General features: G+C 37.7%; 1 protein-coding gene across 6 annotated transcripts in view; it reads left to right on the top strand.

Moving 5' to 3' along the window:
* Nucleotides 1-12,690, top strand: part of MTFR1 (mitochondrial fission regulator 1) — a 65,428-nt gene that overhangs the window by 45,672 nt on the left and 7,066 nt on the right. The window lies entirely within an intron of this gene.

Raw genomic sequence — 12,690 nt, forward strand, 5'->3', positions numbered from 1 at the left:
TCATGGAAGGGAGTCCAACTAATGACCAGTGTCAAATACTTAGAGGCTAGGTAAATTTAAAAATGAGCCAATTTCAGTTTTGTCTTGCATTTGGAAGATAATCATTGACTTTAGCAAGAATAATTTTATTTGAATGCAGTTAGCTGAATATAATGAAGATCAAACAATCCAAGAGCAAAGAAGGAATTTTATTTGAATGACAATTAGAAGTAAGGACATAGTGGTAGATGAACACAGACCAGGTATTGCAGGATTAGTAGGTAAAGACCCTTTCTTTTTAAAGATGTTCATTTTTTAAATTAAGCTTTTCATTTTGAGATAATAGATTCTTCACATACAGTTGTAAGAAATAATATAGAAACCTTTCCTATACTCTTTGCCCAGTTTTTTCCAGTGATAAGATCCTGCAAAAATGCTACAGTATTACAAGCAGGATGTTGACACTATTAAAAGTCAAAATGCAGAACATTTCTATATCTCATATCCCTCATGTTGTTCTCTTATGGCTGCACCCACTTCCCTTCCCTCTCCAACCTCTCCTTAATAACTGTCATTTATCTGTTCCCTGTTTTCATAATTTTGTCATTTCAAAAATGTTGCGTAAATTGAATCATACAGTATGCAACCTTTTGGGACAGGCTTTTTTCACCAAGCATGATTCTCTAGTGATTTGTCCAGATTGTTATATATGTTGTGTATATATATATGTGTGTGTGTGTGTGTGTGTGTGTGTGTATTTATATGTTATATATATGTGTGTGGGGGGGGTGTATAAAATCAGTAGTTTTTTTTTTCCTTTTTAGGACAGAGTACTAGTATGGGTGAACCATAGTTTGTTTGACCATGCCCAGTTGATGGACATCTGGATTGATTCCATTTTTTTTTTAAGATTTTATTTATTTATTTATTCATGAGAGACAGAGGCAGAGACATAGGCAGAGGGAGAGCAGGCTCCATGCAGGGAGCCCGACATGGGACTCGATCCCAGGTCTCCAGGATCACGCCCTGGCCGAAGGCGGCGCTAAACCGCTGAGCCACCCGGGCTGCCCTGATTCCAGTTTTTGACTATTATGATTAAGGTTGCTGTGATCATTTGTGAACAGGATTTTGTTTTTGTTTTTTTGTTTTTGTTTAAAAGATTTATTTATTTATTCATTCATGAGAGACCCACAGAGAGAAGCAGAGACACATAGGCAGAGGGAGAAGCAGGCTCCATGCAGGGAGTCCGATGCAGGTCTTAATCCTGGGACCTCAGGACCACACCCTGAACCAAAGGCAGATGCTCATCCACTGAGCCACCCAGGCATCCCTGTGAACTGGATTTTGAATGAATATAAGTTTTTATTTCCCTGGGATGAATGCCTGTGAGTGTAATTGGTGGGTCATCTCAGTCATAAGATAGTTGCATGTTTACGTTTTAAGAAACTGACAAACTGTCTTCCAGAGTGGCTATACCATTTTACTTTTCTACTAGAAATGTATGCAGTATCCAGATGCATCTTCACCAGTATTTGATGTCGTCATTCTTTTCTCTTGCCAATTCCTGATTCTTCATTTGTTCTGGTAACATGTCTATATATTCCTATTTTACCTCTAATGGAAGAAGTCCTCATGGACTTAAGTTATGGCTTGAACTGGTCCGTTTTGCATGATTTCTTTCATTATCTGTTTTATTGGAGGAGACTGGAGGAGAACATTGATCTATCAGATTTCTCAATGTTGTTGGGATGTGGCCTTTTTTTTTTTTTATAGTTTTGTTTACATTTAAGTCTGTGATCTTTTGTATGGTTTTAGTGTCAAGATAATACTAGCTTCATAAAATGAATTGAACAGTGCTTTTCCTATGGTCTGAAGAGATTGTATAGGAGGGATACTATTTAAATATTTCATAGTTTTCTCCAGTGAAATCATCTGGGCCTGGAGACTTCTTTTTGGTGTGTTTTAAAATTATGAATTCAGTTTCCTTAAAGTTACAGGATTGTTTTATCAATTTCATGTTAGATGAGATGTAGTAATTTGTGCCTCTCAAGAAATTGGTCCATTTCATTTAAGTGGTCAAATTTATGTGTACAATATTTGTAGTATTTCTTGTTTTGTTGTTTACAAGGTCTATAGTATTCCCCATTTCATTCTTGATAGTAGTAATTTGTATCTTTTTTTGACTTGTCAATTGTATTAAGCTTTTCAAAGAACCAGTTCTTTTTGTGGATGTTCCTGTTTTTCTGTTTTCAATTTTATGGATTTTTTTTCCTCCTAATATTTTCTTCTAGCTGTTTTGAGTTTATTTTGCTCTTATTCTTCTAGGTTTTTAAAGTGGGAGCTTACATTATTAATTTGAGACTTTTCCTTTTTTCTAATATAGTAGTCCTCCTTTGTGGTTCACTTTCCACAATTTCAGTTACCCACAGTCAGTTGCAGTCCAGATGCAGATGATTCTCCTCTGACATATCAGAAGATCAGTAGTAGCCTAATTCTACATGACAATGCCTATATCATTCACCTCACTTCATCTCATCATGTAGGCATTTTATCATGTGTCATCACAAGAAGGATAAGTACAGTACAATAAGATAGTTTGAGAGAGATCACCTTCATGTAACTTTTATTACAGTAGATTGTTGTAATTGTATTTTATTAGTAGTAATTATTAATCTCTTACTGTGCCTAATTAAACTTTATCGTCAGTGTATATGTAGGCAGGAACATAGTATATATAGTATTCAGTATTCTTTACAGTTTCAGGCATCCATGGGGGGTCTTGGAACATATTTCCTCATGGGTAGGGGGAGACTACTGTAAAACCATTTTAGTGCTATACATTTCCCCCTCAACATTGCTTTGGCTGCACCCCACAAGTTTCAGTTCATTGTATCTTTTAAAAATCTAGTTTACTGTATTTTTTTTTTTATTTCCTTTGAGACATCTTCTTTGACCTATGGCTTATTTCGAAGTTTATTTAGTTTCCAAATGTTTGGAAATTTTGCTCTTGGTTCTAGTTTGAATCTCTTGTGGTCAGAGAACACATGCTGTATACTTCCATTCTTTAAGTTTGTTGAATTGTTTTTATTTTAATGGTCCCATATATGGGCCCTTTTCATTTATATTCCGTGGTTACTTCAGAAAAAAGTGTACTCTGTTGTCCATGGAATACCCTATAAATCTCAAATAGATCGTGTTGAATTTTTCTCTATCCTTCCTGATTGTCTAACAGTTGTAGTAAAGGGGTGTTGAGATTCAACTATCTGTGGGTTTGTGTATTTCTCCTTTCGGTTTTAACAGTACTTGCTTTTCATATTTTGAAGTCTGTTTGGTGCATACATATTAGAACTTATATATTAGAATAGAGTCTATTTCACTATTTAGTGTCCCTCTCTGTCCAGATCGTTTTCTGTATTTTATTGATATATTTTCACTCTGCCTATGTCATTACATTTGAAGTGAATTTCTTGTAGACAGCATACTGTTAAGTCCTACTTTTTTGGGTCACTCTGTCAATGTCTTTTAATTGGTGTATATATAAACCATTTACATTTATGTAATTATTATGTTAGAGTTGAAGTCTACTCTTTTTCTTTTTTGTGGGATACTTAGACAGTTTTTGGGGGGGAATTCTTGATTTATCCATGTTTTTGAGTCTCTCTCCTTGTAAAGTTCTTTGAGTGGTTGGTCTAAGTATTACATTGTATATATCTAATTTACCACATTCTATTGGTGTTGTCATTTTGCCAGTTAATCTTCTCCTTTATGTCCTTACACCCTCCCCTGTTTGTAATTTTCTTAAAAATGTTCTCTCCAGACATTTTAGAATCATATCAGATAGTATGCTATTTCCCTGAACCATGAAACTTACAGGAGAAAATAAGTCTACTTACTTACTCATACTTTTGCTGTGTTTTTCTTTCTGCTTGATACAGTTTCTTCTTTTATTGCTTTCTTTCTGTTTAGAGAACTTCTTTAGCTACTCTTTTAGGGTAGATGTGCTTGCTCTCCATTTTTTTAGGTTTTTTTTTTCACTTGAGAATTCTTGATTTTTTCCAATTTTGAGGGATATATTTGTTGGATATGAGGTTATGAGTTCTTAGTTTTTTCCTTTAGCACTCAAGAAATATATCCGTTTCTTCAAGCCTCTGTGGTTCAGATGAGGAATCCTGTCTTGTGAAGTTTTTCCCCTATAGCTAGCTGCTATGAAAATTTCTCCTTTGTCTTTGGTTTTCAGAATTTTGAATGTTTCTTGGCATTTATTTCTTTGGGTTTATTCTTTTTGGGTTCACTCAGTTTCTTGAATCTTCGGGTTTATGTCTTTTGTCATTTCTGTAAATATTTTACGTGTTTTTTTTCTTTTTTTTGTACTTTTTCAGCCTAGCCCTCTGTCTCCTGAGAACCTGATAACACAAATATTAGATCTTTTATAGCTCAACAGGTTACTGAGACTGTTCATTCTTTTTTCTAGTCTGTTTGCTTTTTGTTTTTCTGATTGAATAATTTATTCTATCTTCGAAGTCACTGTTGCTTTCCTCTGTCTTCACCATTCTATTTTTGATCCTGTCCACTGTGTTTTTCAGTTATTTTACCTATTCTAAAGTTTTCATTTGGTTCTTCTTTATATTTTCTGTTTCTTTGCTGTTTTTCATTTATTTCAAGAGTGCTGGTAATTGCTCACTGAAGCCTTTTTATCACACCTTCTTTACAGTATGCAGATAATTTTAACATCTCTGTCTTCTCAGAGTTGGCATCTATTGTCTTTTTCATTCAGTTTATGTTCCTTAGGGTTCTTGGTATAAGGAATGATTTTTTTTTCCTCCAAAAAACAGATTCATGTATTTCAAATCCTTATACATTTTTTCCTTGCCTTTTTGTTGCTGGGATGTCCAGTACAATAGTAAAGCATTTCCTTTTATCTTTTGATTTTTTTTTTTTTAAATGTTTTTATTTATTTATGATAGTTACATCAGAGAGAGAGAGAGGCAGAGACACAGGCAGAGGGAGAAGCAGGCTCCATGCACCGGGAGCCCGACGTGGGATTCGATCCCGGGTCTCCAGGATCGCGCCCTGGGCCAAAGGCAGGCGCCAAACCGCTGCGCCACCCAGGGATCCCTATCTTTTGATTTTATAATGTATCATCTATTCCAAATTTAAACTACAATGGAAATAGTAAAATAATAATAATAATAAAAACAGTCAAACAAAATAACAAACACTATTTTAAGTAACAAATCCAGAGGCCTTTTCTTAAACCCTTCTCATGATTCTGCATCACTGACCATTATTTATTAACTTTCTTAAACCTTTCTTCTTCCTTGGCTAGATTCTCATCCTCTAACGCCTTATAGATATCCCTAAGTTTTGGGGGGTTTTTTTGTTTGTTTTTGTTTTTTTTTTTTTTAACCGTTCTTATTAACTGTTGGGAAATCATTTTAAGGTCTATGATTCTTCAGAGCCAGGCCAGCTCCAGGTGTTTTCCTTTTCTTCTGGGGCAAAACAGAAAGAAAAGTCCCTCAATCTCTGAGGTTCTTCTCTCAAGAGTGGAATGCATTCTCCCTTCTTCTGTCCTCTTTTTTGTACTCCTTAAGGGTTTTACTAATAATTAGAAATAAGTTACAGAAGTCCCCAAATCTTCACAATGTTTTATTTTTTTATTTTTTTCACAATGTTTTAATCCTTGATCTACACACAGAAATTCCTTTCAGTAGAAGAGGCTGCTTGGAAGACTTTCCCCTTTAAATAGGGATCCTGCCAGATACTTACTTCCCAGGCTTTTTTTTGCAGGGGGAGGAGGGCTCAATTCCTGATTGAGGCATTCCTGCTTTAGGTATGTTACTGCTTTCAGTCGAGTCTTGCTTTGGCCAGACAGGCTTATTTTCTGCTTTGATCCATTCTGCATTGACCTTTTAGCAAAATACAGCTGCACCGCCCAGCTCTGGAAATCATCTCGGCAGCCTCAGTGCCTCTAGGGAGTCAGGCCCCAGCTCTGGGATTCAGAAACCCAAAGTGCAGCGGCCAGACCGCCACGACGGCATCTGCCACTCATGCCACTCATGCTACTCGGGGCCTGGAACCTGGCGGGTGCCCCGCTACAGCCCCCGACTCCTCGGCGGGCACGAGCACCACACCCGCTTGTCACAGGCCGAGGAGCCGTGAGACTGAGCAGTGCAGCCAGGCGGCTGCAGGCTGGTGGGGGGGCTGCGACCCGGCCCCCGCCCCCCTGCCAAGTGGAGGGCGGCTCCCCGGACTCCAGCGTCTCTTAAGGATTGATTTTTGATTGAAACCTAGATATTTTTGGTATAGGAGACTCTGGATCTAAGCTTTTTCTTTTACTGTTTTTTCACTAATAGCACTGGCAGGAGAAGAGTGTGTGCTACCTGGTTTCTCCCAGGCAGAAGTAGAAATCCAGATTTCCCATTAAGCCTCCATTCACCCCTGAGGTGGTTGGTGGGAGTGAGCTCTAGCTCCTCTGCCCTCGGCCTCTTAGGACATTTCAGCAGGTACGTGTGAGTGCCTCATTACTGCTGGATGGGGTGTCATTTGAGGCTCCCCACATTGTGTCCACTATACCATGAGGGTTAGTGGACTTAACCTCCTTGTTAAGTCTCTCCTTGTTAAGACCCTTAATACTTAACCGACTGAGCCACCCAGGTGCCTCTAAGGCAGTTATTTTATAGAAGTCCTCTCTCTTGGGAGCCTACCCTTTCCTTGGTCTTTGGGCTAGAAGAGCAGGCTTTCATTGTAGCTTTTTTTTCCCCCTTCATCCATTGACATTTCTGGGTTACCCATTACTCCAACCAGTCTGGGGCATATGAAGCAGAAGAAAAACTTGGGGAACTCACTTCTATGTCGTTTTTTTGGATCCCAAAGTCCCAGCCACTCTGTCTTCTCCTCAGCTTTCAGTCATCTTACATTTATTTTATATGATGTCTGGGGTTTTTAATTTTAGTTAAGAGGAAGAATAGAGAAAGCTAGCCTGTTCCATCTTCCTGGAAAGAGTCTCAAAAGGACTTTTAACACAAATGTCATGTTTGCAGAGGATATGACATTGGTAGCTGTTAGAGGAATTGTGATGATAGTAACTGAATTGGCATAATGGATTTGGTCTGTGGTTTTGAAAATAATTGACTAAATAATTGAAAATCAGGTGCCTGAATGTATTCTAGGTAAGGATAATCTGAACTTGAACAAAGTGAGAAGAAAGCAAAGGAGACCTACTTGGATTTGAGTGGTGCTCTCTAGAGGGAGAAAGTTGATAAGGCAGTGAAGTGCCTCCAGAGTTCCAGGGTTAATGATGTGGCCCACATGATTAGAAGAGCTGGGTGGACTTTTTCTTTTGCAGTATGGTGTTATATTGCTCTTTGCATTGATTTAGACAAATTGTAGATGGAGATTACATAATAAACCTGTAAATTCTTTTCTTTAAAAAAATATTTTAAGTAATCTCTACACCCAGTGTCGGGGTTGAAATTACAATCTTGGGATCAACAGTCTCATGCTCTGACTGAGCCAGCCAGGCACCCTATGTAACTTAAATCTTAAAATCTGAAGGAGAGTATATTCAAGGACTTGTATATTTCAGTTTGAGTGTTTCCCTGCCTTTCCTATTTGTAGGAAAATCAAAGCTATTTAAGATGTTTATTTCTCCCTTCAAATTTATGTTGATGATACTTCTATAACAGCTACAATGTCATGGTATTTTTTTCTCTGGGAAAATAGCATATATGAGTCCTTCAGAGTTATTATACAAATGAGTTTTTTCAAATGCACTATAAACTTCAGTTTTCTTCTTTATATTGGAAGGATTAATACGTATCTTGAGAATTTTATTTTTAAAAGATTTTATTTGAGAGAGTGAGAGAGAGCAAGAGTGTGCACAAGCAGGGAGAACAGCAGAGGGAGGGGGGAGAAGAAGCAGGCTCCCTGCAGAGCTGGGAGCTGGGGAGCCTGATTCCAGGACTCTGGAAGGCAGCTGCTCAACAGACTGAGCCACTCAGATGCCCCTGGAGGAGATTTTTTTTTTTAAGATTTTTTATTTATTCATAGAGACACAGGGAGAGAGGCAGAGACACAGACAGAAGGAGATGCAGGCTCCATGCAGGGAGCCCGACATGGGACTTGATCCAGGTCTCCAGGATCACACCCGGGGTTACAGGCAGCACTAAACCGCTGCGCCACCAGGGCTGCCCCCTGGAGGAGAATTTTAAAAGAAAACTTAGCCTTGTTGCATGCATAAAGTAAGGCCTCTTTTTTTTTCTTTCATACATGTCTTCATTTCCCTTTCAATTAACAGAATTACCTCAGAATTGGAAAGAATTAGAAGGAATATTGAGACTGTTTGAAAGGATCAGTATAATTGATAATCTTGTTTGAGGTAACCCATTTGTTCTTTAATGATAGTAGCTTAAGGAGAATGTGTACTTGAGATATATACACGACATAGTATTTTTAATATGTATGATGAAATTTAAGACTATCATACCTGTGATTTCTTAGTTGACAACATAGACATTGTCATCAAGTAGTTGATTGCTTTTGGAGTAGAAGAACTTTAAGGCATATTGGAATATTTCAAGTTCAATTCCAGTTGTTTATATTAATCTAATTCTGTCTTATTCTCAATTCTGAATGCCACATATACATATGAGGATGTATTAAATGCAAATTTATAAATTTATAAGACTCGAAAGTACTAAAGGTAGCCCTTTTTCTTACACTACAATGTTTGTAATCTGATGACTAAGATGAACATATTTATAAAAATCTGTGATATAAGGATAGCATGAGACTGAGGACTTTGACTAAGGTTACCCAGTTTACTTTTTCAGATTTGAATAGAAGTATAGAATGGAATGTGCTGTTTTAGTGTTGGGGAGGAACCCTGACCTCATAGAGGAGGACATTGACTCACAAGATTCCGAAGGAGATGCTTCAACACACCAGCAGCCTGACTTGCCATAGCTCCACAGGTGTGAGGATAGCCAGAAGACTCAGTGGATTAGAGCAAGACTGTTTCCTACTCCTAGCACACCAAAAAGCAGGTGTTACTCATTCCTATTTTATTGTTTTAAAAGATTTTATTTGACAGCGCACAAGGAGGGAGATGGGGAGAAGCAGAAGCAGGCTCCCCACTGAGCAGCCCCCCCACACACACACAACGTAGGGCTTAATCCTAAGACCTTGAAAATTGGAAAGACTTAGTTTTCTACCCAATTTCATGTTTTCAGGGAACTAAATTGCTACTTTTTCCCCCCTCCCTACATCGCATTGACAATAAGAGTATATTTTTATACTTTTCTGGTTATTCTCTAAACTAAAGAGGTAAGAAGGAGGATTAGTGAAAATCATCCTAGGAATACCATCTTTCACAGGGCAATGGGCTAATTTAAAATGATCTCAAATTTTGAGTTTTTATTAGCTGAGTGATAAGGAGAAAGGACCTCAGAAGTGCATTATATTTTTAGAATATTCTTTGAAATGGCCAGTGGAGCTTAAAAAGCCCTTCACATTTATCTAAGTTGTACTCCAAAAGTGGCTGCTCTTGATAATATCATTGAAAAAAATAACAGCTAGGAAACTCTTATGGAATGACACTATGAACAGGAGGAGCCTGTTCCTTTTTGCCATAAGTCATTCTGGAGGCAAACTCAAACCAAAAAGGTCGAAATCTCCCTGTAGAAGTTGGGATGCAGAAAACAGTTTGAGATGATCGTAATTTGTCCTCTGCTTTTGGGACATCCATACTTGATCCTTCTTTTTGTTGTTTTTGTTTTATACTTAGTTTAAGACTTCTCAGAATTACACCTACAAATTTTAGAAAAGATACTTATCTACATTTGGATTCTGCCTCTGTGTTGTAGCTTTTACTATTTCTCTGAGAGGTAGCAGAACACGGTTCAGAGAATGAATTGTCACATATCTTATAGAACATGTCTATGGGGAAAGGGTGTGTGTATATATTTTTAAAGGAAAGGACATGTCTGAGAATTTCATAAAATCTAAATATTTTCCATATACAAGAATACTGCAGAACAATTTTTGGGTTTTGGGGAGGTTCTTGATCTCTGAATGTTAAATCTTTCTATGGCTTTGAGAAGACATAATCACTTCAGAATTACTTTTTTTTTCAGCTTCTAAAAATCCACATTTTAAGCTCTACCTTTCCTATAATTATTGTTTGGACTCATAATAACCATTAACAGTATTTCACATAGGGAAATAGAGAATCTGTATCATCAAATTTATTATTTTTTTTAAAGATTTTATTTATTTATTCATAAGAGGCAGAGAGAGGGAGGGAGGGAGAGGCAGAGACACAGGCAGAGGGAGAAGCAGGTTCCATGCAGGGAGCCTGACGTGGGACTCAATCCTGGGTCTCCAGGATCACGCCCTGGCCTGAAGGCAGGCGCTAAACTGCTGAGCCACCCAAGGCTGTCCTGTATCATCAAATTTATAAAAACGGGGGTAGACATAAAATACAGATGATCTGACACTGTTACTTACATTATTTTTCTAAAGGCCTAGACATTCTTCCTCTTATCCTGGCACCACTGGTTTTCAAGATTAACGATGATAAGTGCTTTGTCCTTAATTTTTAGTAGATAGAAAATCAAAATGGAAAAATTGATCTGTAGTAGTTATGGGGAGATGCAGTAACTTAATTCTTTTTTTTAACATTGCAGTTGCTGTTCAGGATTCATTAATTCTCTCAATTTATTTTGACAGGAAGAAGGTATTTTAAAGTAAGCTGTTCAAACATGATTTATAGTTGATAAGTTGATCTCCTAATCCAAATTGTCATATTATCTTGTTCCAATTCTGGATATTGAAGAGTAAACGTTCATGGGATTTGAAATTTGGCTTACTTGATAACATTTTAAGACCAACATAAAATCATTTAATACTGGGATCCCTGGGTGGCGCAGCGGTTTGGCGCCTGCCTTTGGCCTAGGGCACGATCCTGGAGACCCGGGATCGAATCCCACGTCGGGCTCCCGGTGCATGGAGCCTGCTTCTCCCTCTGCCTGTGTCTCTGTCTCTCTCTCTCTCTCACTGTGTGCCTATCATAAAAAATAAATAAATAAATAACATTAAAAAAAATCATTTAATACTTTTAGATCCTGAGATGTGTAGAATTTTAGGTGGGAAAAGTCTCTACTAAAGTGACCACTAGGGGGCACCTGACTCGGTTGGAAGAGCATAGGTCTCTTGACCTTGGGCTCATAACTTCCAGACCCTTGTTGGATATAGAGGTTACTTAAAGCTTAAAAAATAAAGTGACCACCAGTTCTTGAATAAGCAGTATTGTAACACCATTTTTTTGTCTAGTAGCACTAAAGATTCTGATATCCAAAATTTAACTTTATTTGCTGTTATAATACAGACTTCAAGAAATTTCTGTGCTCATACATAATAAGAAAGCAAACCATCATTCTCATTTCCATCCCCAGATAACATATTTTCATTCTCTTAGGTTCATTTTATCAAAACAAAGTTCAGCTTTCATAGAAAATGGAAGATGTGGGACTAGAGAGTTGTCTTTATCCAGAGGCTCTGTGTTTCTCTTCTCTCTTCTCAGTTCCACTTCCAGGTGTCTTCTAACAAATACCCGTACCCTTGATATCCATGGTGGTGGCATTCCTCCTGTCCTGTGTACACCAGGCTTCTGACCACTCTCTTCCTCTAAACTCTGTCTGTTATACTCTCTTCCACTCTTGTTTGGAACAAGCATGATACAGAATTCTTCTACATTTGGACAGTTCTGTATTTTATCCAGATCTATTCCTAAGACTAGAATTACGTAAGTACCCCTATCCAACCTATGAGCAGTTTCTCTAGACTTTCAAGGAGTAGTTTTTTTTTTTTTTTTTTTTTTATTAAAAGTCTAAAGAATTATCAAGTATATAGTTGAAGAAACATACTAAGTAAGAATACTGGGGGGGTCACTTGGGTGACTCAGTGGTTGAGTATCTGCCTTTGGCTCAGGTCATGGCCCTGGGGTCCTGGGATGGAGTTCTGAATCAGGCTCCCTGTGAATCAAGAGCCTGCTTTTCCTCTGCCTGGGTCTCTTCCTCTCTCTGTCTCTCATAAATAAATGGATGAAATCTTAAAAAAGAATACTGGAAATTATACTAATATTAAATATAATTATTCTATGTAAATATACCCCCCAAAACTTCATTCAAGAGATTAATTTCTCTCTACTCAATACGTTTATTGTATGGAGCTCTTTAACAAAATCACTTGACCTACCTGATGAAAGATAGGTAGAAATCAGAATTCAGCCTGTTGTATCAGCAGAAAGCCTCAGTGATTTTTAAAAATTTTAATGTTTTGGGGCTCCCAGGTTACTCAGTCGGTTAAGTGTCTGACTCTTGCTTTCAGCTCAGGTCATGATCTCGGGGTCCTAGGATTGGGTCCCATGTAGGACTTTGTGCTCAGCAGGGATTCTGCTGGAGATCCTCCCCCCCCCCCCTTCAGCCCCTACCTACCCTCACGTATGCATGTGCTCTAAGAAATCTTTTTAAAAATGTCAGTATCTTGTTAAAATTATTTTATTGTAGATGATTAGAACACGTGCATCTGATGTGTAACTTATATAACATGTAATCTTTCAAAGAACATCTTAATGTATTTAATCAGAACATAGGTTCTATTCCTTAGAGAAGCTTTTACCATTGTTTAATCTTCATGTACTTTTTAAGAAAT

This window comes from Canis lupus, chromosome 29 (assembly GCF_003254725.2).
Source record: "Canis lupus dingo isolate Sandy chromosome 29, ASM325472v2, whole genome shotgun sequence".
NCBI classification, from domain to species: domain Eukaryota; kingdom Metazoa; phylum Chordata; class Mammalia; order Carnivora; family Canidae; genus Canis; species Canis lupus.